Here is a 23,284-nt window from a genome sequence, read left to right as displayed (position 1 = left end):
ATGGACTTTCTATCAGACACAAATGAGAAGACTAGTCTAAAGATTCTCAGCCAGTGTGGTTATTAGCATACCTTGATGATTCATCTGAGTGGTTTGTTAGTAGATTTTTCTTGCTTATGGAAATAGGAAAATCACCACAATTTTGAATGTCCGTCAACAATACGATTTAAATTCCCACTTTAACTGTCCATCAACATTATTTAAAACCTGATTCTGCACAGGAAAATATGGTAGTCCATAGTGGTGATAGGAACAGTATATGGATTATTGTTTAACACCAAGAAAATTAATAAAATTCAGAAGTATAATTTCTCTTTGTATGAAATGGGTACACTAATAATATTTACCTTATAGATTCACGGTGTTTATATTTTTATTAAATGAGATAGTTTGATTAAAGTAATTTGGAATCACTGCCTCATAGTAAGCATGGTATTTTTATTATAATACTACTTCTAGAATAAAGTTTTATGCTTCTATATAAATGTGGTATCTTATATGACAAACTTAGCAATTAATCTTGCCCAGAGATGATAAGGTCCTAATGGCATCATTATAAATAAAAATCTCATGGAAATGGAGCCTGGTTTGCAATTTATTAATTTACAGTGGAAAACCTAACTGTCATGCCAACTACACTATTTATGTCACCATGGTCTGTAAATGATGGTTGAAAGCAAATTTGTTAATGTGTCATTAGATGTTAAGCCATATTTGGGCAGAATTGACTGTCATCATATCCCCTGCAAGTAGCCCAATGATTAACATTGATGCATATTTTTTGAAAGAATTAATAGAACGGGTTTAATGTAACTTAGATAAAAATAAACTGTCATATGGACTGTGTTAGATAAGTATTGCACTCAAAAGAACTACTAGTTCACTACCCAGAAAAACAATTTAAATTTTACAACATACAGTATAATATCGAAATATCCTCTTCTTTTCGTTTGGCAATTGCTAAAAGAAATTATCTCTTTCTTACCATCTCTTTATAAATTCTTGCTCAAATTCCTAACCTTAATGTTTTCCCCATTATTTTCCTACTTTCTTTTGTTTTTTTCTTAATTTTATTTATTCATTTATTTTATATTTTTTTGGCCGCATTGGGTCTTCGTTGCTGTGCGCGGGTTTTTCTCTAGTTGCCGCAAACAGGGACTACTCTTCGTTGCAGTGCGCAGGCTTCTCATTGCGGTGGCTTCTCTTGGTGGCTGCTCTTGTTGTGGAGCACGGGCTCTAGGCGCACGGGCTTAAGTAGTTGTGACACGTGGGCTTCAGTAGTTGTGTCTGCAGAGCGTGGGCTGCAGAGCGCAGGCTCAGTAGCTGTGGCGCACGGGCTTAGTTGCTCCTTGGCACGTGGGATCTTCCCAGACCAGGGATCAAAGCCGTGTCTCCTGCATTGGCAGGCAGATTCTTAACCACTGCGCCACCAGAGAAGTCCCGATTTTCCTACTTTCTCTCTTCTCATTCTCTTACCTTCTTAAGTTTTCTTCCCCCCCCCCTTTTTTTTGAAGAGCTGCTCTTAATATTTCTAATAGGAAAGAACTCTATAATGCTTATCTTCTGTCTCTGTTAAATAACTGTTGTCTGCTGCAATTCACAGAAACATTTGTATTTTTTGCCACCCGGAAGTCCTCCACAGCCAAGATGCTCCTCCCCCTCCTCCTTCCCTACTCCTTCCTCCTCCTCCTCCTGGTCCAGGATAGAGTGGGGTTCCTCCCAGATGGGGGGAATGGGGAAATTGTACAATTCATCTTGCTGGTTTTTATCATTTCATAATCCAGCCAAGGCAGATATTGGCGAATTTGAATTCTCAGAGTAACAAACATATCTGAAACTGGGTTTAATGCTTCCTAAACTCACTAGAACTGATTCTTCTGCAAATAAAGATAGAAAGAATGAAATAGGATTCTTTTTTATCATGAATGAAGTTGGCTACTAATTATCCTTCTTTTTACAACTGAATTAAACAGGGACTTTTAAATTCTAACCCACAAAATGTCTAGGAAGTTCCAGTTTCTAATTCAATCTTTCTTACATGATCTGGGGGTTTCCTAAAACATTATGAGATTAGCATCCCATTAACTAAAGTGATTCCTTTGTGGTAAGTGTTGTCCCTCAATAAAAAAACCAAATGAACAAACAAATCAGGGGGTGCAATTCCTAACCCAAAATGGTTCTGAGCTTATCTTTTGGTTGACTTTGAGCATCAGCCTTCATTCTTGCCTATTCCAACCTTGATTGTTGACATCTGATATAAGGAGAGTGAATTGTCTACATTCATTTTGGGTCCCAGAGAATTTGGACATTTCAAGTCCATGATTCCTTCTGATATCTCATTCTCTGAGAGTCTCCATGAGAGTAACTTTCTTTTCATCCTCTCTAACTGGCTTTAGTAATGTTTGACATATAAGTGTTCCTTTGCTGCTGTTGACTTTTAAGCCCCATTAAAATAATTGGCCAACCTGCTCTCTTTCTTACCTGAATTCTTTGTTTTTTTAAAAAATCATTTTGCTTTTGTTTTAGTTCTCAAAACAGTGCCCATCACTGTAGCTGACCTGCTACAAATCCTTAAGACCTAAATCACTTAGAACAATAATTTTCATTCTTAAATGCAGTTGTAAACATCATATCAGAATCCCAGAAACACTCCCTCCTGAAACATACTTTTCTTGGGCAGTCAAGCTGTCCAGCAGAGAAACGGAATTCTTTGGGCATTTGAGTAAATAATATATATTCTAATGCTAGAAGTACAAACTCTCACTTACCCACATATTTCAAAAGACCTGCTCTTTAACCACTTCAATAGCATTTTTCAATCAGTTACAAAGTTCTTTCTTTTCATTCATAGAAGAGTGTTCTTCATGAATTTTTTTTTAGGTCTTGTAACAAGGTGACAATGTGACCTGTGGTTGTAAGGGCTGCACAATCTATTGTTTCTCAGTGACAGTCTATTTCTGCAGTTCTAGAATCATCCAGAAAAAATGAGTAAAATGCCTTGAATTAGACTGAGCATGACAGCTACTATTTACTTTTCTTAGGAAAAATGGGAGTCCATGGAGGTTAGGCTAAAATTCAATTTCTAATTGAAAATGCTATAGGATGTTCTTATGGACTTTCCCAATTATGTGAATTAATATAACTCTACATAAATTTAATATTTCATGTGGTATACTCTATTCTGAACAGAGAATTTTCCCAAAATCATAAGTTTAAACACAAAGTCTCCACTTCATCTCTGACTTTGAGGTGCTATTCTAAGAGCCACAATGCTTGTGTTTCCTCCACTGCAACTGCTGCACTGTAAGTCTAGCCTCCATTTGATCGTGGTGCAAGTGTGCTCTTGGCTTCTTGTCGTGGTCAGAAAATTATCTGTGGATCAGTGAAATGTTATATATTAGGTGCAAAATTCAGAATAATAACTTCTAAAATGTGCCCTACATAAAAGTGGACAATCTGTATACTCTCCAAATACTGGATCACATTAAAAATGCACAAGTTTATTATTTAAGGAGTATTTTAAGTGATTTTAAGACTTTAACTCTTGCGGATGGTGAATTAGCTTATATCAGATTAACCCTCCTACTGATAGCAATTATAAAGTCTGGATAAATATCTTTAAAAAAAAAGAAACCCGTCTCTTTTGAGGTACTGGAGAGCAACCTGTGGAAGATAGAAACAGGAAGACATAAACCTTTGAATTCCACATTTGGTTAGCTTCTCTAGTGAGGGCATTTGTCAGTTCTTTTCTTACATGGCAAATTAACCTCAAACATAAAATAGAGTTTTATGGGATAAGAAGTCAGAGACTGGGACTTCCAGAGCCAATATAAGTTAGGGTCAAAATCCTGAAAAGGAGGGAGACACAGAGAAAGGAGGCACCCAAACCTGCAAACAAACAACTGCAAATCCTTGATTGACTTCTGAATTATACATATGTGGAGTGAGACTCACAGGTGAAAGCAGCAGTGGGAAAGATGACAGACTAAACACAAATCTGAACAACTTCTCATAAGAGTTTGGAGTTCAGTTCATGTCAAAGTAGACAGCCTTGCTAAATATCTTGGGCTATCTGTTGAAATTCCAGAAGGATAATATCTTACAGTTAAGATCCCTAAGGACCAGGAATAATAACTATTGCCTACTATTAAGAAAAAGTATCAGTAGATATGCCCTGAAGACACCTAAAACCAAACCTTCTACAAGACTAAAGTGACCAACAGTAGTTTAACTGCCTAGTAGCACAAAACTCAATCCTATTCAGTATGTAGTGATATATCCAGTATAAAATAATAATTATTATGTATTTATATATCAATCATGTAAGGAAGCCCCAAAACGTGGCTTATAATGATGAGAAAAATTAGTCAATAGAAACAGATCTAGAGATGACATGTTGGAATTAGCAGAAAGAACTAAAATTTACCATTGTAGATATGTTAAAGTATCTACAGAAAACAGTTAATGAAAGTGGTGAAGAGATAAGAAAATTCAGAATATATAGAAAAACTCTATTAATAAGGCCAAAGGAAAATTCAAGGATGGGGCTATGTAATATCTGAAATCAAAGTTCATGGAGTATAATTAACACAAGATTGGACAGTACAGAAAAAAGGATAAGAATTTAAAGAGCCCTCACAAAAAATTATCCTAACTGAAGCAAGCAAAAATAAATAAATAAAAAATAATAAAGAGAGACTAAAAATGTGTAGGACATCATCAAGTGATTTAATATGAAGTTCATTTGGAATTTTGAGAAGAATGGAGAGAAATAATTGTTAGAAAAAGACTGAAGAAATATTGGCCAACACTTTCCCAAGGATAAAAGGAACCATCCACAAATTTAAGAAATCCAGCAAATTGCAAACAAAAGAAATTCAAAAGAAAAAAATGCACATAGGTGCATCACAGTCAAGTTGCTAAAAAAAAATAAAAGTCAATCAAAAAATCTTAAAAACACTGAGGGAAAAACAATAAAAATGATGATTGGCTTTACATCAGACACAAGGAAGTCTAGAGAAAATGAAATGACACCTTGACATCTTTAAAATGCTTAGAGGAAAACTAACATTTAGCCCATAATTTGAGATCCATAATTTTTTTTAAGAAAAAAATTCTTAAAAAATGAAAGTGATATAAAGATATATTCAGATAAACAAAAGCTGAGAAAACATGTTGCCAGAAGACCCATAATAAAAGAAATGCAAAAAAGAACATATTTAGGCTGAAGAGAAATGATCCAGATGGAAATTCAGATCCAAAAGAAGACATGAGAAGAACTAGAAATGGTAAACCTATGGGTAAATATAAGGTTTATTTTTCTTTTCAAAAATTATTTAATGATTCATTCACTGTTTAAAAAAAGATAAAAATATATAGTGATGTTTATAAAATGTATGGACATAATATTGCATAAAGTCTGGAAGAGCATAAAAAGAATTATGGTCTTTTAAGGTTCTTATGGTGGTATAAAATGAATTTATGGTAGACTGTGATGAGTGAAGGATGTATAATATAATCACTAGAGCAATCATTAAAAATGCAAAAAGTTCAGGTAAAAATCCAATAAAAGTGATAGAATGAATTATTTAAATTGTTAATGAGCCCAAAGAAAAATAGGGAAGGACCTATAACCCGAGATATTTAGCAAGGCTGTCTATCTTGACATGATCTGAACACTACACTCTTATGAGAAGTTGTTCAAATTTGTGTTCTGTCTGTCATCTTTCCCACTGCTGCTTTCACCTGTGAGTCTCACTCCACATATGTACAATTCAGGGAAAGAAAAATAGGGAAGGACCTAACAAGCATACAAAAGTAAGACAAAAAACAAATAGCAAACTGATAAGCTTAAACTGAACTGTATCAAATAACCACGTTAAATATAATTGAAAGAATTATTCTAATAAAAAACCAGGATTGTAAGAGCAAACTGAAAGAAATGCTAAGCATGGAAACACTGATGTGGATGCAATACATCAAATAAAGTAGACTTTACCAGTAGTAAAGAGAGTCATTTCATAATGATAGAAATATCATGAACTCATCAAAATAACAATAATAATAATCCTACATAAGTATGTACAAAATGACATACTTATGTCAAAGCTTCAAAAATACTTGATGCAGTCTGAGAAGATAATAGTTATAAATACACAAATCTATAATTATGGTTAAGATATTAATACTCTTCTTTCAGTAACTGATGGAACAACATGTAATAGTAAATATATTGAAGATTTAAACAATAATCTCAAACAACTTGACATAATTAGCACAATTAATATGTATAGACACTCCACCCAATAACACCAGAATATTCATTCACCAAGAGAGACCGTATACTGTATAGTAATAGTGTGGGTAGACAGAGACAAAGTATATATGCAAGTACATATATAAGTATATACCATAGTGTGTGTGTGTAAATATATATATATTATACTATACTAGATATATAGTATTGTATATATATCTCTATGTATCTCTACATAAGTGTATATGTAACAGATATTCATAAAAATATACATGTATATGTATAAGAGATATATACTTATAGGTATAATAGAATATGTTTACAACTATAATAGGTATATTCTTATGTCTATAATAGGTATATTCTTATATCTATAATCAATATATACTTAACGTCTATATAGGTGTATATATGTATATATGAGTATATATATCTATATATGTGTATGGATATCTATCTCTATCTCTCTATATATCCGTCTATAGAGAAAGAGAAGGAAAGAGACAGAGAGAATTTTCTCACACTACAATAAAATTAAATTAGAAAATCATACTTAAAATACCTAGAAATTCTCAAATGTTTGAAAAATAAACAACATATTTCTAGATAATACATATGAAAGACCAGAAAGCACAAAGGTAATTAGGCAATATTTCAAAATTAAAGACAATTAAAATCCAGTATTTCATATTTGTGAGATGCATGAAAATTTTTTCTTAAAGAGAAATTTTATTTAAATGCTTTTATTAGAGGAGAAGAAAGATTTCAGATGCATTATGTGGCTACTCACCTTAGAGAGCAAAACATTAATAAAAGAAAATCAAATCTGAAGAAAGCAAATAACAAAGATGAGTATAAATTAATAAAACATGAAACAAAAAAACAATAGAGAAAATGAGGCATATGTTAATCCTCAACATATTAACAAAATTGGTAAATTCTTAGCTAGACTGATTTTAAGAAAGGCACAGAGAGAGAAAACATACAATGCCAATATCAGGAACACAAGAAAAGATAACACTAACAATTTTTAGTAATATTAAATGGATTATAAAGGAATACATTGAACAACATTATGCCAACAATTTGACAACAGATAAAATAGACAAATTTCTCGAAAGACTAAAATTACCAAAACTCACGTGAGATTAAACATAAAATCTGAATGGTTCTATATCTATGAATAAAATTGAATTTGTAATTAAAAATATTCCCCCAAAATATCTTCAGGCCAGGATTATTTCACTGGTGATGTTTATCAAATATTGATGAAAGAAGCAATGCCAATCTTACATAAACTGTTTTAGAAAATAATAGATTTTAGAGCATTCTCTAATGCTTTATGAGACCAGCAAAACCTTGATACCAATACCTAACAGGGAATGTACAACAAGAGAAAATTGTAGGTAGCATCCTTTATGAACAGGTACAAAAAATACTTAACAAAACTTTTCTAAACCATATCTGGCAACATAAATAAAGGATAATAACTCCTGACAAGTGGATTTCATTCCAGAAATGCAAATTAGGTTTATCTTGTGAAAAATAATTATTAAAAATCAACAAATTTGTAGACTATTTGAAAAAAAAATGATCATCTCAAAATATGCCAAAAAATCATTTGACAGAATTTAATACTCATTCATTAATAATAATAATAATTCCTAGTAAATTAGGAAAAAAAGTAACTTAATTGAATAAAGTGCATCTATGAAAAACCTAGAGTTAACATTATACTGAGAGGTCAGGAAGAAGCTGAGGATATTTGGTCTTATCAGCTGTAGTCAACATTGTACTAGAAGTCCTAGCTAGATCTTCAAGACAAAAGAAAGAAAAAGCCTAAAAGCAGGAAAGGGGGTAACTCCTCATTAACAAAGAAAATACTACAAAATAATCACGACCATACTACTGAAACTGATAAAACATTTAGGAAGGTCAGAGGATCATGGTCACTATAGAAATACCAACCACATTCCGTGTATCAGCAACATACAATTAGAAGGTGAATTTATTTGTCTTTCTCTGTCTGATTTACTTCATTCAGTACGACAATCTCTAGGGCCATCCATGTTGCTGCAAATGGCATTATTTTGTTCTTTTTTATGGCTGAGTAATATTCCATTGTATATATGTACCACATCTTCTTTATCCATTCCTCTGTTGATGGACATTTAGACTGCTTCCATGCCCTGGCTATTGTAAATAGTGCTGCAATGAGCATTGTGGTGCATGTATCTTTTTGAATTATGATTTTCTCCAGGTATATGCCCAGGAGTGGGATTGCTGGGTCATATGGTAGCTCTATTTTGAGTTTTTTAAGGAACCTCCATACTGTTCTCCATAGTGGCTATACCAATTTACATTCCCACCAACAGTGTAGGAGGGTTCCTCTGAAGTAAGTCAAACACAGAAAGACAAACATCATATGATATTGCTTATATGTGGAATCTAAAATAAGGGTATAAATGAACTTATTTACAAAATAGAAGTAGAGTCATGGATGTGGAAAACAAACTTATGGTTACCAAGGGATAAGGAGGGGGGAGGGATAAATTGGGAGATTGGGGATGACATATACACACTACTATATATAAAATAGATAGCTAATAAGAACCTGCTGTATAGCATAGGGAACTCTACTCAATACTCTGCAATGGCCTATATGGGAAAAGAATCTAAAAAAAAAAAGACTGGATATATGTATATGTATAACTGATTCATTTTGCTGTGCATCTGAAACTAACACACCATTGTAAATCGACTATACTCCAATAAAAATTTAATGAAAGAAAGAAAGAATTTAAAATACTGTTTACAGTAGCCTCAAAAACATAAAATACTTAAGGATTGATTTAACAAATATGTGCAGGACCTCTGCATTGACACCTCTTAAAGACTACAGAACAAATTTAAATAAGTCCTAAGTAAATGGAGAGATATGTAATGATAAGGTATTGGAAGATTCAATATTGTTAAGATCATTTCCCCCAAATTGATGTACACATTCAGAGTAATGAGTCAAAATTCTACTGGGCTTTTATTTTTGCAGAATTTGACAAGCTAAATTTATAATTTGTATAGAAGTATATAAAAGCTCAAAAGACTGACAACAGTCAAAATATACCTTAAAAAGAACGAACTTAGAAGATGTATACAACTGATTTTAGGATTTACTATATAACTACAGTAATCAAAACACCATAGTATTGGCACAAGGATATAGAAATAGATCAGTGGGACAGAATAGAGAATTCAGAAATAGACCTAAATATATACATAATCAATTGATTTTTTTAAAAAGTACTAAGGTAATTCAATGTGGAAAAGGAAACATTTTCATCAAAAGATTCTAAAACAACTGCCTATTGTCTGAGAAAAATTAAACCTAGATCCATACCTCATGCCATAAATAAAAAGTAGTTTGAGATGAATCATGACTCTAAATCTAAAAGGTAAAAATACAAAGTTTTTGCATAGAAATAGATCTTTGCTACATATTGTAGGAAAATATATAGTACAGGACATCAAAAGCAATAAAACAAGAGAAAGTAATTGACAATTTGACTTACTCAAAATTAAAAATTTCTACTCATTAAAAGGCCCTTAAGAAAATAACAAGTCATGCCACAAGACTGAGAAAATACAATACATGTATCTGACAAAGGTCTGTGTCCAATATAGATAACCCCTACAAATCTGTAATAAAAAGTTAAAATCTCAGTATAAAAATGGGCAAAACAAATAGCTACTTCACCAAATAAGATATAGTTATGACCAATAAACACAGAAAAGAGTGCTCTCATCATCATTTGTCGTCAGGGAAATACAAAATTAAATTTTTAAATGTTTTGTTATACATTGTGATATCATTGTATACTTGCTAAAACGGTGAAAATTTAGATTGACAAATTCAAGCCTTGGCAAGGATGAGGAGGAACTTTGGATCTCTCGTACATGGTTGGTGTGATGTGAGTTGTTTAGCAGTAATGCACTTTGCATATATTTATAAAATTAAATTGACAAGTACTCAATGGCCCATCTATTTTATTCTTAGGTATTTTCCCAAAGTGAAAGGGAAATATAAGTCCACCAAAAATTTGTATAAAAATATTCATAGCAGTTTTAGTCTAATTAGCCCCAAACTTGAAATTGTATATTCACATATGTAATTCAGTGTCTGTAAGAAGATATCAATTAGTGATATATGCAACAGTCTCAATGCAAAAAAAGAAGCCAGACACAAAATAGTACCTTACTGTTTAATTCCCTTTATATAAAGTTCTGGGATAGGCAGTTAGAGAAATCAGTTACAGAAGTCAGAACTCTGGTCAGTTCTGTAGAAGGTGACAGGAATTGGACATGATGAAAGAATCTGGGAAGAATGGAAATTTTCTATATCTTGATTTGGATAGTGGTTAGATGGTTGTATACCTTTGTCAAAACTCATTAAACTGTACTCAAAATCTGTACATTTTTGTGAGTTATACCACAATAAAAAGATTTCTGGAAAAATTATTTTAAAAAATTAGTTTTACAATTCTCCTTTTTTATATTATAGGTAGAATATGTTATCTTTTTAAAAATTTTTATTTTATCTATTTATTTTTATACAGCAGGTTCTTATTAGTTATCTATTTTATACATATTAGTGTATACATGTCAATCCCAGTCTCCCAATTCATCCCGCCTCCGACCCACCCCCCCAGCTTTACCCCCTTGGTGTCCATACCTTTGTTCTCTACTTCTGTGTATCTATTTCTGCCTTGCAAACCTGTTCATCTGTACCATTTTTCTAGATTTCACATATATGCGTTAATATACGATATTTCTTTTTCCCTTTCTGACTTACTTCACTCTGTATGACAGTCTCTAGGTCCATCCATATTTCTACAAATGACCCAATTTCATTCCTTTTTATGGCTGAGTAACATTTTATTGTATATATGTACCACATCTTCTTTATCGATTTCTCTGTCGATGGACACTTAGGTTGTTTCCATGACCTGGCTATTGTAAATAGTGCTGCAGTGAACATTGGTGTGCATGTGTCTTTTTGAACTGTGGTTTTCTCTGGGTATATGCCCAGTAGTGGGATTGCTGGGTCATATGGTAATTATATTTTTAGTTTTTTAAGGAACCTCCATACTGTTCTCCATAATGGCTGTAACAATTTACATTCCCACCAAGAGTGCAAGAGGGTTTCCTTTTCTCCACACCCTCTCCAGCCTTTGCTGCTTGTAGATTTTCAGATGATGTCCATTCTAGGCACTGTGAGGTGATAACTCATTGTAGTTTTGATTTGCACTTCTCTAATGATTAGTGACGTTGAGCTCTTTTCATGTGCCTCTTGGCCATCTGTATGTCTTCTTTGGAGAAATGTCTATTTAGGTCTTCTGCACATTTTTGGATTGGGTTGTTTGTTTTTTTAATATTGAGCTGCATGAGCTGTTTATATATTTTGGAGACTAATCCTTTGTCCATTGATTCATTTGCAAATATTTTCTCCCATTCTGAGGGTTGTCTTTTCGTCTTGTCTGTAGCTTCCTTTGCTGTGCAAAAGCTTTTACGTTTCATTAGGTCCCATTTGTTTATTTTGTTTTATTTCCATAAATCTAGGAGGTGGGTCAAAAAAGATCTTGTGATTTAGGTCAAAGAGTGTTCTTCCTATGTTTTCCTCTAAGAGTTTTATAGTGTCTGGTCTTACATTTATGTCTTTAATTCATTTTGAGTTTATATCTGTGTTTGGTGTTAGGGAGTGTTCTAATTTCATTCTTTTACATGTAGCTGTCCAGGTTTCCCAGCACCACTTATTGAAGAGGCTGTCTTTTCTCCATTGTATATTCTTGCCTCCTATATCAAAAATAAGGTGACCATATGTACGTGCGTTTATCTCTGGGCTTTCTATCCTGTTCCGTAGATCTATATTTCTGTTTTTGTGCCAGTACCATACTGTTTTGATTACTGTAGCTTTGTAGTATAGTCTGAAGTCAGGGAGTCTGATTCCTCCAGCTCTGTTTTTTCCCCTCAAGACTGCTTTGGCTATTTGAGGTCTTTTGTGTCTCCATACAAATTTTAAGATTTTTTGTTCTAGTTCTGTAAAAAAATGCCATTGGTAATTTGATAAGGATTGCATTGACTCTGCAGACTGTTTTGGGTAGTATAGTCATTTTCACAATATTGATTCTTCCAATCCAAAAACATGGTATATCTCTCCATCTGTTTGTGTCATCTGATTTCTTTCATCAGTGTCTTATAGTTTTCTGAGTACAGGTCTTTTACCTCTTTAGGTAGGTTTATTCCTAGGTATTTTATTCTTTTTTTGCAATGGTGAATGAGACTGTTTCCTTAATTTCTCTTTCTGATCTTTCGTTGTTAGTGTAGAGGAATGCAAGAGATTTCTGTGCATTAATTTTGTATCCTGCAACTTTGCCAAATTCATTGATTTGCTCTAGTAGTTTTCTGGTGGTATCTTTAGGATTTTCTATGTATAGTATCATGTCATCTGCAAACAGTGACAGTTTTACTTCTTCTTTTCCAGTTTTTATTCCTTTTATTTATTTTTCTTCTCTGATTGCTATGCCTAGGACTTCCAAAACTATGTTGAATTATAGTTTTGAGAGAGTGGACATCCTTGTCTTTTTTCTGATCTTAGAGGAAATGCTTTCAGTTTTTCTCCATGAAATGGAGAATGATGAGAACCATGAGAATGATGTTTGCTGTGGTTTGGTCATATATGGCCTTTATGATGTTGAGGTAGGTTCCTTCTATGCCCACTTTCTGGAGAGTTTTTATCATAAATAGGTATTAAATTTTGTCAAAAGCTTTTTCTGCATCTATTGAGATGATTATATGGTTTTTATTCTTCAGTTTGTTACTATGGTGTATCACATTGATTGATTTGCTTATATTGAAGAATCCTTGCATCCCTGGGATAAACCCCACTTGATCATGGTGTATGATCCTTTTAATGTGTTGTTGGATTCTGTTTGCTAGTATTATGTTGAGGATTTTTGCATCTATATTTATCAGTGATATTGGTCTGTAATTTTCTTTTTTTGTAGTATCTCTGTCTGGTTTTGGTATCAGGGTGATGGTGGCCTCGTAGAATGAGTTTGGGAGTTTTCTTTCCTCTGCAATTTTTTGGAAGAGTTTGAGAAGGATAGGTGTTAGCTCTTCTCTAAATGTTTGATAGAATTCACCTGTGAAGCCATATGGTCCTGGACTTTTGTTTGTTGGAATATTTTAAATTACAGTTTCAATTTCATTACTTGTGATCAGTCTGTTCATGTTTTCTGTTTCTTCCTGGTTCAGTCTTGGAAGGTTATACCTTTCTAAGAATTTGTCCATTTCTTCCAGGCTGTCCATGTTATTGGCATAGAGTTGCTTGTAGTAGTCTCTTAGGATGCTTTGTATTTCTGCGGTGTCCATTGTATCTTCTCCATTTTCATTTTTAATTTTATTGATTTGCATCTTCTCCCTCTTTTTCTTGATGAGTCTGGCTAAAGGTTTATCAATTTTGCTTATCTTCTCAAAGAACGCACTTTTAATTTTATTGATCTTTCCTATTGTTTTCTTTGTTTCTATTTCATTTATTTCTGCTCTGATCTTTATGATTTCTTTCCTTCTACTAACTTTGGGTTTTGTTTTTTCTTCTTTCTCTAGTTCCTTTAGGTGTAAGATTAGATTGTTTATTTGAGATTTTTCTTGTTTCTTGAGGTAGGATTGTATTGCTATAAACTTCCCTCTTAGAACTGCTTTTGCTGCATCCCGTAGGTTTTGCATCATCGTGTTTTCTTTGTCATTTGTCTCCAGGTATTTTTTGATTTCCTCTTTGATTTCTTCAGTGATCTCTTGGTTATTTAGTAATGTATTGTTTAGCCTCCATGTGTTTGTGTTCTTTACGTTTTTTTCGCTGTAATTGATTTCTAAAATCATAGCGTTGTGGTCAGAAAAACTGCTTGATATGAGTTCAGTTTTCTTAAATTTCCCAAGGCTTGATTTGTGACCCAAGATGTGATCTATCCTAGAGAATGTTCCGTGCGCACTTGAGAAGAAAGTGTAATCTGCTGTTTTTGGATGGAATGTCCTATAAATATCAATTAAATCTATCTGGTCTATTGTGTCATTTATAGCTTGTGTTTCCTTATTAATTTTCTCTCTGGATGATCTGTCCATTGGTGTAAGTGAGGTGTTAAAGTCCCCTACTATTATTGTGTTACTATTGATTTCCTCTTTTATGGCTCTTAGCATTTGCCTTATGTATTGAGGTGCTCCTATGTTGGGTGCATATATATTCATAATTGTTATATCTTCTTCTTGGATTGATCCCTTGATCATTATGTAGTGTCCTTCCTTGTCTCTTGTAACATTCTTTATTTTAAAGTCTATTTTATCTTATATGAGTATTGCTACTCCAGCGTTCTTTCTTTTTTTTTTTTTCTTAATAAATTTATTTATTTATTTGTTTTTGGCTGCATTGGGTCTTCGTTGCTGCACACAGGCTTTTTCCTAGTTGCTGAGAGTGGGGGTTACTCTTTGTTGTGGTGCACGGTCTTCCCATTGCAGTGTCTTCTCTTGTTGCGGAGCATGGGCTCTAGGTGCGTGGGCTTCAGTAGTTGTGGCACGTGGGCTCAGTAGTTGTGGCTTGCAGGCTCTAGAGTGCCGGCTCTGTAGTTGTGGCGCACGGGCTTAGTTGCTCCACGGCATGTGGAATCTTCCTAGACCAGGTTCAGCTTTCTTTTGACTTCCATTTGCATGGAATATCTTTTTCCATCCCCTCACTTTCAGTCTGTATGTGTCCCTAGGTCTGAAGTGGGTCTCTTGTAGACAGCATATATATGGGTCTTTTTCTCGTATCCATTCAGTGAGCCTGTGTCTTTTTGTTGGAGGATTTAATCCATTCACATTTAAGGTATTTATCTATATTTATGTTCCTATTACCATTTTCTTAACTGTTTTGTTTTTGTTTTTGTAGGTCCTTTTCTTCTCTTGTGTTTCCCACTAGATAAGTTTCTTTAACATTTGTTATAGAGCTGGTTTGGTGGTGCTGAATTCTCTTAGCTTTTGCTTGTCTGAAAAACTTTTGATTTCTTCATCAAATCTGAATGAGATCCTTGCCAGGTAGAGTAATCTTAGTTGTAGGTTCTTCCCTTTCATTGCTTTAAATATATCCTGCCACTCCCTTCTGGCTTGTAGAGTTTCTGCTGAGAAATCAACTGTTAAACTTACAGGAGTTCCCTCGTATGTTATTTGTCGTTTTTCCCTTGTTACTTTTAATAATTTTTCTTTGTCTTTTATTTTTGTCAGTTTGATTACTATGTGTCTTGGAATGTTTCTCCTTGGGTTTATCCTGCCTGGGACTCTCTGTGATTCCTGAACTTGGGTGGCATTTTCCTTTCCCATGTTAGGGAAGTTTTTGACTATTATCTCTTCAAATATTTTCTTGGTTTCTTACTCTCTCTCTTCTCCTTATGGGACCCCTATAATGCGAACGTTGGTGTGTTTAACATTGTCCCAGAGGTCTCTTAGGCTGTCTTCATTTCTTTTCATTCTTTTTTCTTTATTCTGTTCCACAGCAGTGAATTCCACCATTCTGTCTTCCAGATCACTTATCTGTTCTTCTGCCTCAGTTATTCTGCTATTGATTCCTTCTAGTATATATTTTTTTCAGTTATTGTATTATTCATCTCTGTTTGTTTGTTCTTTAATTCTTCTAGTTGTTTGTTCCTTAATTCTTCTAGGTCTTTGTTAAACATTTCTTGCATCTTCTCAATATTTGCCTCCATTCTTTTTCCGAGGGCCTGGATCATCTTCACTATCATTATTCCGAATTCTTTTTCTGGAAGGTTGCCTATCTCCACTTCATTTAGTTGTTTTTCTGGGATTTATCTTGTTCCTTCATCTGTTACATAGTCCTCTGCCTTTTCATTTTGTGTATCTTTCTGTGAATGTGTTTTTTGTTCCACAGACTGCAGGATTGTAGTTCTTCTTGCTTCTGCTGTCTGCCCTCTGGTGGATGAGGCTATCTAAGAGGCTTATGCAAGCTTCCTGATGGGAGGTCCTGGCAGTGGGTAGAGCTGGGTGTTGCTCTGGTGGGCAGAGCTCAGTAAAACTTTAATCCTTTTGTCAGCTGATGGGTGGGGCTGAGTTCCCTCCCTGTTGGTTGTTTGGCCTGAGGTGACCCAGCACTGTAGCCTGCAGGCTCTTTGGTGGGGCTAATGGCAGACTCTGGGAGGGCTCATGCCAAGGAGTACTTCCCAGAACTTCTGCTGCCAGTGTCCTTGTCCCTGTGGTGAGCCATAGCCACCCACCACCTCTGCAGAAGACCCTCCAACACTAGCAGATAGGTTTGGTTCAGTCTCCTATGGTGTCACTGCTCCTTCCCCTGGGTCCTGATGTGCACACTACTTTGTGTATGCCCTTCAAGATTGGAGTCTCTGTTTTCCCCAGTTCTGTCAAAGTCCTGCAATCAACTCCTGATAGCCTTCAAAGTCTGTTTCTCTGGGAATTCCTCCTCCCATTGCTGGACCCCCAGGTTGGGAAGACTCACGTGGAGCTCAGAACCTTCACTCCAATGGGTGGACTTCTGTGGTATAGTCATTCTCCAGTTTGTGAGTCACCCACCCAGCAGTTATGGGATTTGATTTTATTGTGATTGTACCCCTCCTACCATCTCATTGCAGCTTCTCCTTTGTCTTTGGATGTAGGGTATCTTTTTTGGTGAGTTCCAGTGTCTTCCTGTCGATGATTGTTCAGCAGTTAGTTGTGATTCCAGTGCTTTCGCTAGAGAGAGTGAGCGCATGTTCTTCTACTCCGCCATCTTGAACCAATCTCCAAAAATAAGTTTTACAATTCTATATCCAAGTCTTCCAAGGGGATCCAAAGAATAACATAATACCATTAAGGATCTTTTCCACTTATCCATATTCCTAAACTCCTCAGAGCATCTGATTAAAATCTTCTCATTTTCCCAGATTTTTCTAAGTCAACATTCCATCATATACCCTTCTTCCCCCTTTTTTAAAAAATTCTTGTCCATCATTCCTACTTTTCTGATGTTATTTTTATCCATAAGCAGCTCTGTAGTCTTTCTCATAGTAATTATTATAATTTAGTCTTCCTTGAATCTTTCCATTTTGAAGCTCTGTTCTTTAGCACAACAAAAGAACATGCCTATAATTTTGTTCAAACAGCCAAGAAATCTTTCCCCACAGGAAACTGGGCCAGAAGAATGGTTTGCATGTTCCACTCAGGCACAGATAGAACAGAATCAAAATGGTGCTTGTGAAATGTTTTGTCAGAATAAAAGACTTTTAATGAATATAATGGTTAATGGCTTTAGGCTCAGAACATCCATAAGAGGAGTTAAGACTGAATAGATTCCAAGGCAGTATCCAAAGCTTTCTCCAGAGTTTTAGAGAAGAAGTGGCTGGGCACCATCAATATTTATCTGCATGATTCTCATTTTTCTAAATGCCATGACTGAAACACCACTTTGGAGATGGATATTTTCTTTTTTATTTTTTTGAGGGGGTCATTTTCTGTGTGTTCATTCTGTGTTTTTTCCCCCCAGGTCTATCACTAGCTTATACAATGAAAAGAAGAAAAGTGTTTCCCTTGGTAGATGCAGCCTAGGAAGTTCATGGTTTGGTGAACAGTGACATCGCACTGGTAAGTGCAGACCTGTATCCAGGCACAAGGTACCTGTGGATTATGTGCTAAATTTCACCCCCCATGTCCTTTCATCAAGGCCCTTTGTGCACAAACTACACAGACATTCATAGTGACTTTGCCTTTTCTCTTTCAAGAACATGTCTATTTTTCTTCTATCCTGATATTAATGCACTACAGCTCTTTATGCCCTCTGTATCAATTTGAGTTCTTAGTTGCAAATAAGAGAAATAACTAGTGGGAGCAGGTTATTTCTATTTGTTCAAATTAATGGCTGCACTGCTGGTTGAAAACACACGTGTATATGTCCTTTCTGCTAATTTATTTCCATGGGGCTGAATTAAATTCATGTCCATGTATCAAATGGATCTTTCCCTTTACTACTTTGCCTTTCCTAATTTAGAGTAGTTGTTTGTGCTTTAAGAATGGGAGATCCAAGCTTCTCCCTTATGCTCTCACGTATCACCTTTTCCTCAGATAACATTGTCTTGATTCTAAATGGTATTGGAAATAAAGATTATGATTTTTAGACCTAACTTCACTGTTTTGCACTTTAAATGATTTTTCTATGTAAATATTTTCCTCTTCTGTCTAAAAAGACTATGAACTTTATGTTTGTCAGAATTCAATGTTGCCTAACTATACCTAACTTTATTTTAAAAAGTCAAAATCTCAAGACATATAATGCCATTAAAGTCAAAGATAGAAGCCTGCCTGTGTGAGTACATATCAGCCCTGCTAATGCTTCAGATGTGGGGCAGGGATGTATCTGTGGACTCTGCTGCTGGGGTGGATTGGGCAGCAATGTCCTGGATATGTGACAGGATGTGGGTCCCTTGTCTGTTTCTGCTGCTGCTTTGGCCAGGTCTGTCACTGCCCCAGGTTTGGGGGCAAGGGATGAGTCTCTGCCCTAGCTCTGCTGCTGTGGTCAACTGGACCCTCTGCGCCCTGGGTGGGGACGGTGGGATGTTTCTCCCAGCTAGGTCTCTGATGCGCTGTCTCTTTCCTGGCCTTTTCACCAAAGAGAACAGGGGTGTTTGTTTGTTTGTTTGCCTGTTTTTTGATCTACACATGTTGGTGCTTCCAGGTTGTGGGCCCCTCAGGTGCCCAGTTGGAGATATATGGACGATGAAAAGAAAACCCAGGGAACTCAGGGCTGTGAGGCTACCTTTTTCTTCACAGCTTTCCGAGTTTTGAGTCCATTTATGATTGTGGAATTATTTCAGGACACAGATGTTTTTAGAGGGGAGGAGCCAGGAAAAGTGAGTCCATGACATCTCACAACAACATATTTAAATAAGGTTCAGTTTACAGTACACAGCTGAGCAATTCCAAGGACTCTGGTGCCTTCCATAGTGGCCATTCTTCATTACCCATATTTTATCAGTGATTTATTTCTAAAAAGTTAGTTCTTCTGAATTTTTGTTCATTAAAATATTCCAAACCTTTTAATCTAATTACAGAATATTTTGCTAGCCTAAATTCATCCTTTTCTGCTACAGTTGTCCATATGTATACCAATATTTCATTATCCCATTTAAGCAAATGTTGTGATAATTACATGCTTCATAATTAAATGTCTTCTTAAGTAAGCCCTAGCAGTGATAATAAATTCAGCTGAGTGACTCTGGGATGGGTAAATATGTAGCAGAAGACCATTTGGCTTTGTTTATTAATACATCAGATAAGCTGCCTTTTGACATCCTAATAGAGACAATATTTCTCTTTTGCTTTAAAAATGAGTCATTTAACCTCCTACAGCATAAAAGATTACACTGACTTTAAGCTGACCTAGGTAGCAAAAGATCAACATATTTGCTTTGTAAATTCGATCAAGTATGAGGACAAATTTTACTTAAGGCGCAAATGGCTTTACTAATATTGAGGCCAATGCAGTTTGCCTTCAAGCTTTGCCAAAGCTTTAAAGTCAACTTTTAAACAATGAAGTTTTCCTACTGTAAAACACCTTTGGATACAAGTGTCAGATACAGATAAGCCAGAAGAGTTTACCATTAAAAAGTTTGACTCAGTCCTTTTATTTCCAGTAATTAATATATATTAATTTTATTTATGTGCACACTTATATGCAAATATTATATATTTACATATGTGGGTTAATGTTTTTGCTTTTATTTTTGTACTTTCCTATAGATTTCAATTTTCTATTTTGAGCATATTTTTGTTTTTATAAATAGAAAAAGTATTATTTTAATGCTTAAAACTGAAAGAATATTTGAGACTTATGGGGTTGTATCAGTTATGGAAACATGAAATAAGGAATCTTATTTAATGGTATTTAAATATAATCATTTATCTTTGGAAAGGGTGACCCTAATGTCATGAAGCACTTTGTACAAGTATGTCTATAGTGGCACTGTTGCAAATGCAAGTGTCTGGGCCCTACCCAAATAACCATCAACAGAAAAATAGGTAGATCAGCTCTGATATAGATTATTGTGCAGCAGCAAAAATGAATTCACTTCAGCTAAACACAACCAGAGAATGATGAAAAGTGAAAAGGGCAAGTCAGGGATTTTGTATGAGTCCATTTATACAATGTTCAGTACATGCACAGCAAAATATATCATTTGGAATACCAATCTATGCAGTTAAAAATATTCAGAAGTTAGGGAATGATAAACAAAAGACTTAATATAGTGGTTAATGGAGAGAAAAGGAGAAGAAACTAAATGAAGGATCAGGGAAGTTTACCCAAGAGAATTCACATGTAAAGTTAATTTTCTCCCTTAAATTGATGCATATTACTGTATTGTTAGCCTTACACTTCACACATAGGTTATGAGCAATTTTTGTCTACTCAATATTTAATAAAATATTTATATAAAAACCTTAAATAGTTAAAACTATAGGATCCACAGACATAAGCTAGTTTGGTGAAATGCAGTAATCTCTAAACACGTATTTAAAAAATTTTGATCCCAAAACCTTGCTGTAGTTATTACTTTTTGTTTTGATTTACTTTGTTTTAGAAGAAGACAATGTTTCAAAAATTTAAATGGATTTTCAAGTAATTTTTAAATGTTTTTAATTTTTTAATGTTTTGGGATTCAGGTTCTATTATATAGTGGTACAACAATGTAAACTTATATTTGCTCTTCAACATTTATTGATTTATTTCTTTTAGGTTAATACAGGATTGATCTTTCACATACTTTTCCATGAGGCTGTTATTTTGGGGATACAAAATATATTTTATATACTTGTTAAATCAAATTTTAATTGTATTTCCAGATGATCTACATCTATATTTAATTATGAAATCAGTTAAGACTCAGTGAAATGTCCTAAGACTTCTACATCTATGATGTTTTTTAGTTTATTTTAATTTCTAGCACCTTTAGATATTTAGGTATTTTGTTAATTTATACATAAAATTTCATGACTGCTATAGCATCCTCTTGTATCTTATTTTTTGTCCATTTTTATGTTTAATATTTTGACCTTAATTCTAAGGTAACTGTCAGTTTTAAACACCATTTGTGCTTTCCTTAAGTATTTCTGTTTGCCCATATTTTTCTCCTTTAGTATTTATAAATCACTTTATTTTAGTTTTATCTCAAATTGACAGTTTTTTTGGAGAGTGAATTATAAATTGGATTCTATGCCTTTTATCAATTTGTTACTCAATATTCACTAAATCTATCAAAAATATTCTTAAGTTTCTGGCATGTAAATTTAACTTTAATATCCATTGTAAGTTTTCTATTTTCCCTTTCCTCTCCACTCTTTTTGTCATATCATTTGGATTTGAGTGTGGACTTATCGGTGAGTCTACCTAAATATTAAGTTAACTGAAGAAAGTCCAATAAATGGCAAGACTTGTATTTGGGTATCCACTTCACTTGCTGGACACTATATGCAATCTGGAATAATTAAAATATTAATCTTTCCTCACCTACCTGGCAGTGGACATATAAGTATCATCTCACTTATGAAGCCTTTGAGATAAAGTTTAAATATATGCTGTAAATCAATACTGGATTCATGACTCAATCATTAGCGGTTATGAAAAGAAATTGTCCTTGACCACAATAGCTAGAATTATTTATTTTTCAACCTCTTAGTTTTGTTGAAGACAACCCTGATCCTTTGTAGATCTCCAGATGAACATGCTTTTTCTCCACCAAATTTCTCTTTCTTCTTGAGTCTTTCTCAGTCCTACTCTAACTGTATCCAGTTATTTTAGTAAAAGCAACAAACCTCTTAGTTTTCTCTAATTACTCCCGCATCCTGTTCATGTGCTTATATTTATTTTTTAGGCTTCTTATTGCTTTAAAATTGGTTGTTTGAATCCATAATCTACAGAGATAAGAGCTACATCATTCCTTCTGTCTAATAGTTTACCAAATTGTGTTTGGGGTGATACTGATTTGGATGCACTGAGTTAAGCATATCTGGAAGTACAAATCAGATTTAATTATCTCTCTCTGTTCCTCTCTGTATCATCTCTATCTTACCTTTTCTCTCTAACCTTCTCTCCAGACTCAATTCCCGTTCAGACCATGACCCATATTAATTGACATTAGATGTTCAGGGAAACATCAAATATGGTTTATTGATATTCATTCCAAAGAGAATCTAAACACTTCAGAAAAGCAAACCTGGGGTGTTCCCTGGATGTCCAGTGGTTAGGACTAGGTGCTTTCATTGCTGTGGTCCTGGGTTCAATCCCTGGTCACGGAACTAAGATCCCACAAGCCTCCCACAAGCCATGCGGCACAGCCAAAAATAAACAAACAAATAAATAAATAAACGAAAGAAGGAAAGAAAGGAAGGAAGAAAGAAAGAAAGAAAGAAAGAAAGAAAGAAAACTGTGTCTTTGATTGAGATTCCATCCCTATAAATGAATGAGAAAGAGAAAGTTCTGAAATTTTATGGTGTAGCCCTCTTCACAGAAATGAGAAATGGCTGCCAGCTCAGCTGGAGAATATTGCACAAAGTAAATAGAACTTTTTCCTTCTCTACTTTTATATATAGTTTCTGCAGTCTATAAAAAGGGACCTTCTCATGCAGCAAGTTACAGTGGAGTTACTACAGTCACTTACATGTTTAGTGTCATTTTTTAATTGAAACTCTTAAGGTAGAAAGCAGTCGACTTTGTTGTTAAAAGACAGAATATCCTAAAATGTAAGAAAAATAAATAAATAAAATAAAATGTAGCTAAATATAGGTAATTCCTCACTGTTTAAAAAAATGGTGAAATAATGTGTGCTTTCCATATTAACCTATGCGCCCCCTCTAGTGACATCAAACTCTGGCAAAATTAATTGTCCCACTTGATGTTTACAATTTATATATTGAATACAAAACATCCACAGCATATTGACAAGCTTGTCA

Source organism: Eubalaena glacialis, chromosome 4 (genome assembly GCF_028564815.1).
Source record: "Eubalaena glacialis isolate mEubGla1 chromosome 4, mEubGla1.1.hap2.+ XY, whole genome shotgun sequence".
In the NCBI taxonomy this organism is placed as follows: Eukaryota; Metazoa; Chordata; class Mammalia; order Artiodactyla; family Balaenidae; genus Eubalaena; species Eubalaena glacialis.
This window is presented reverse-complemented; position numbering follows the sequence as displayed.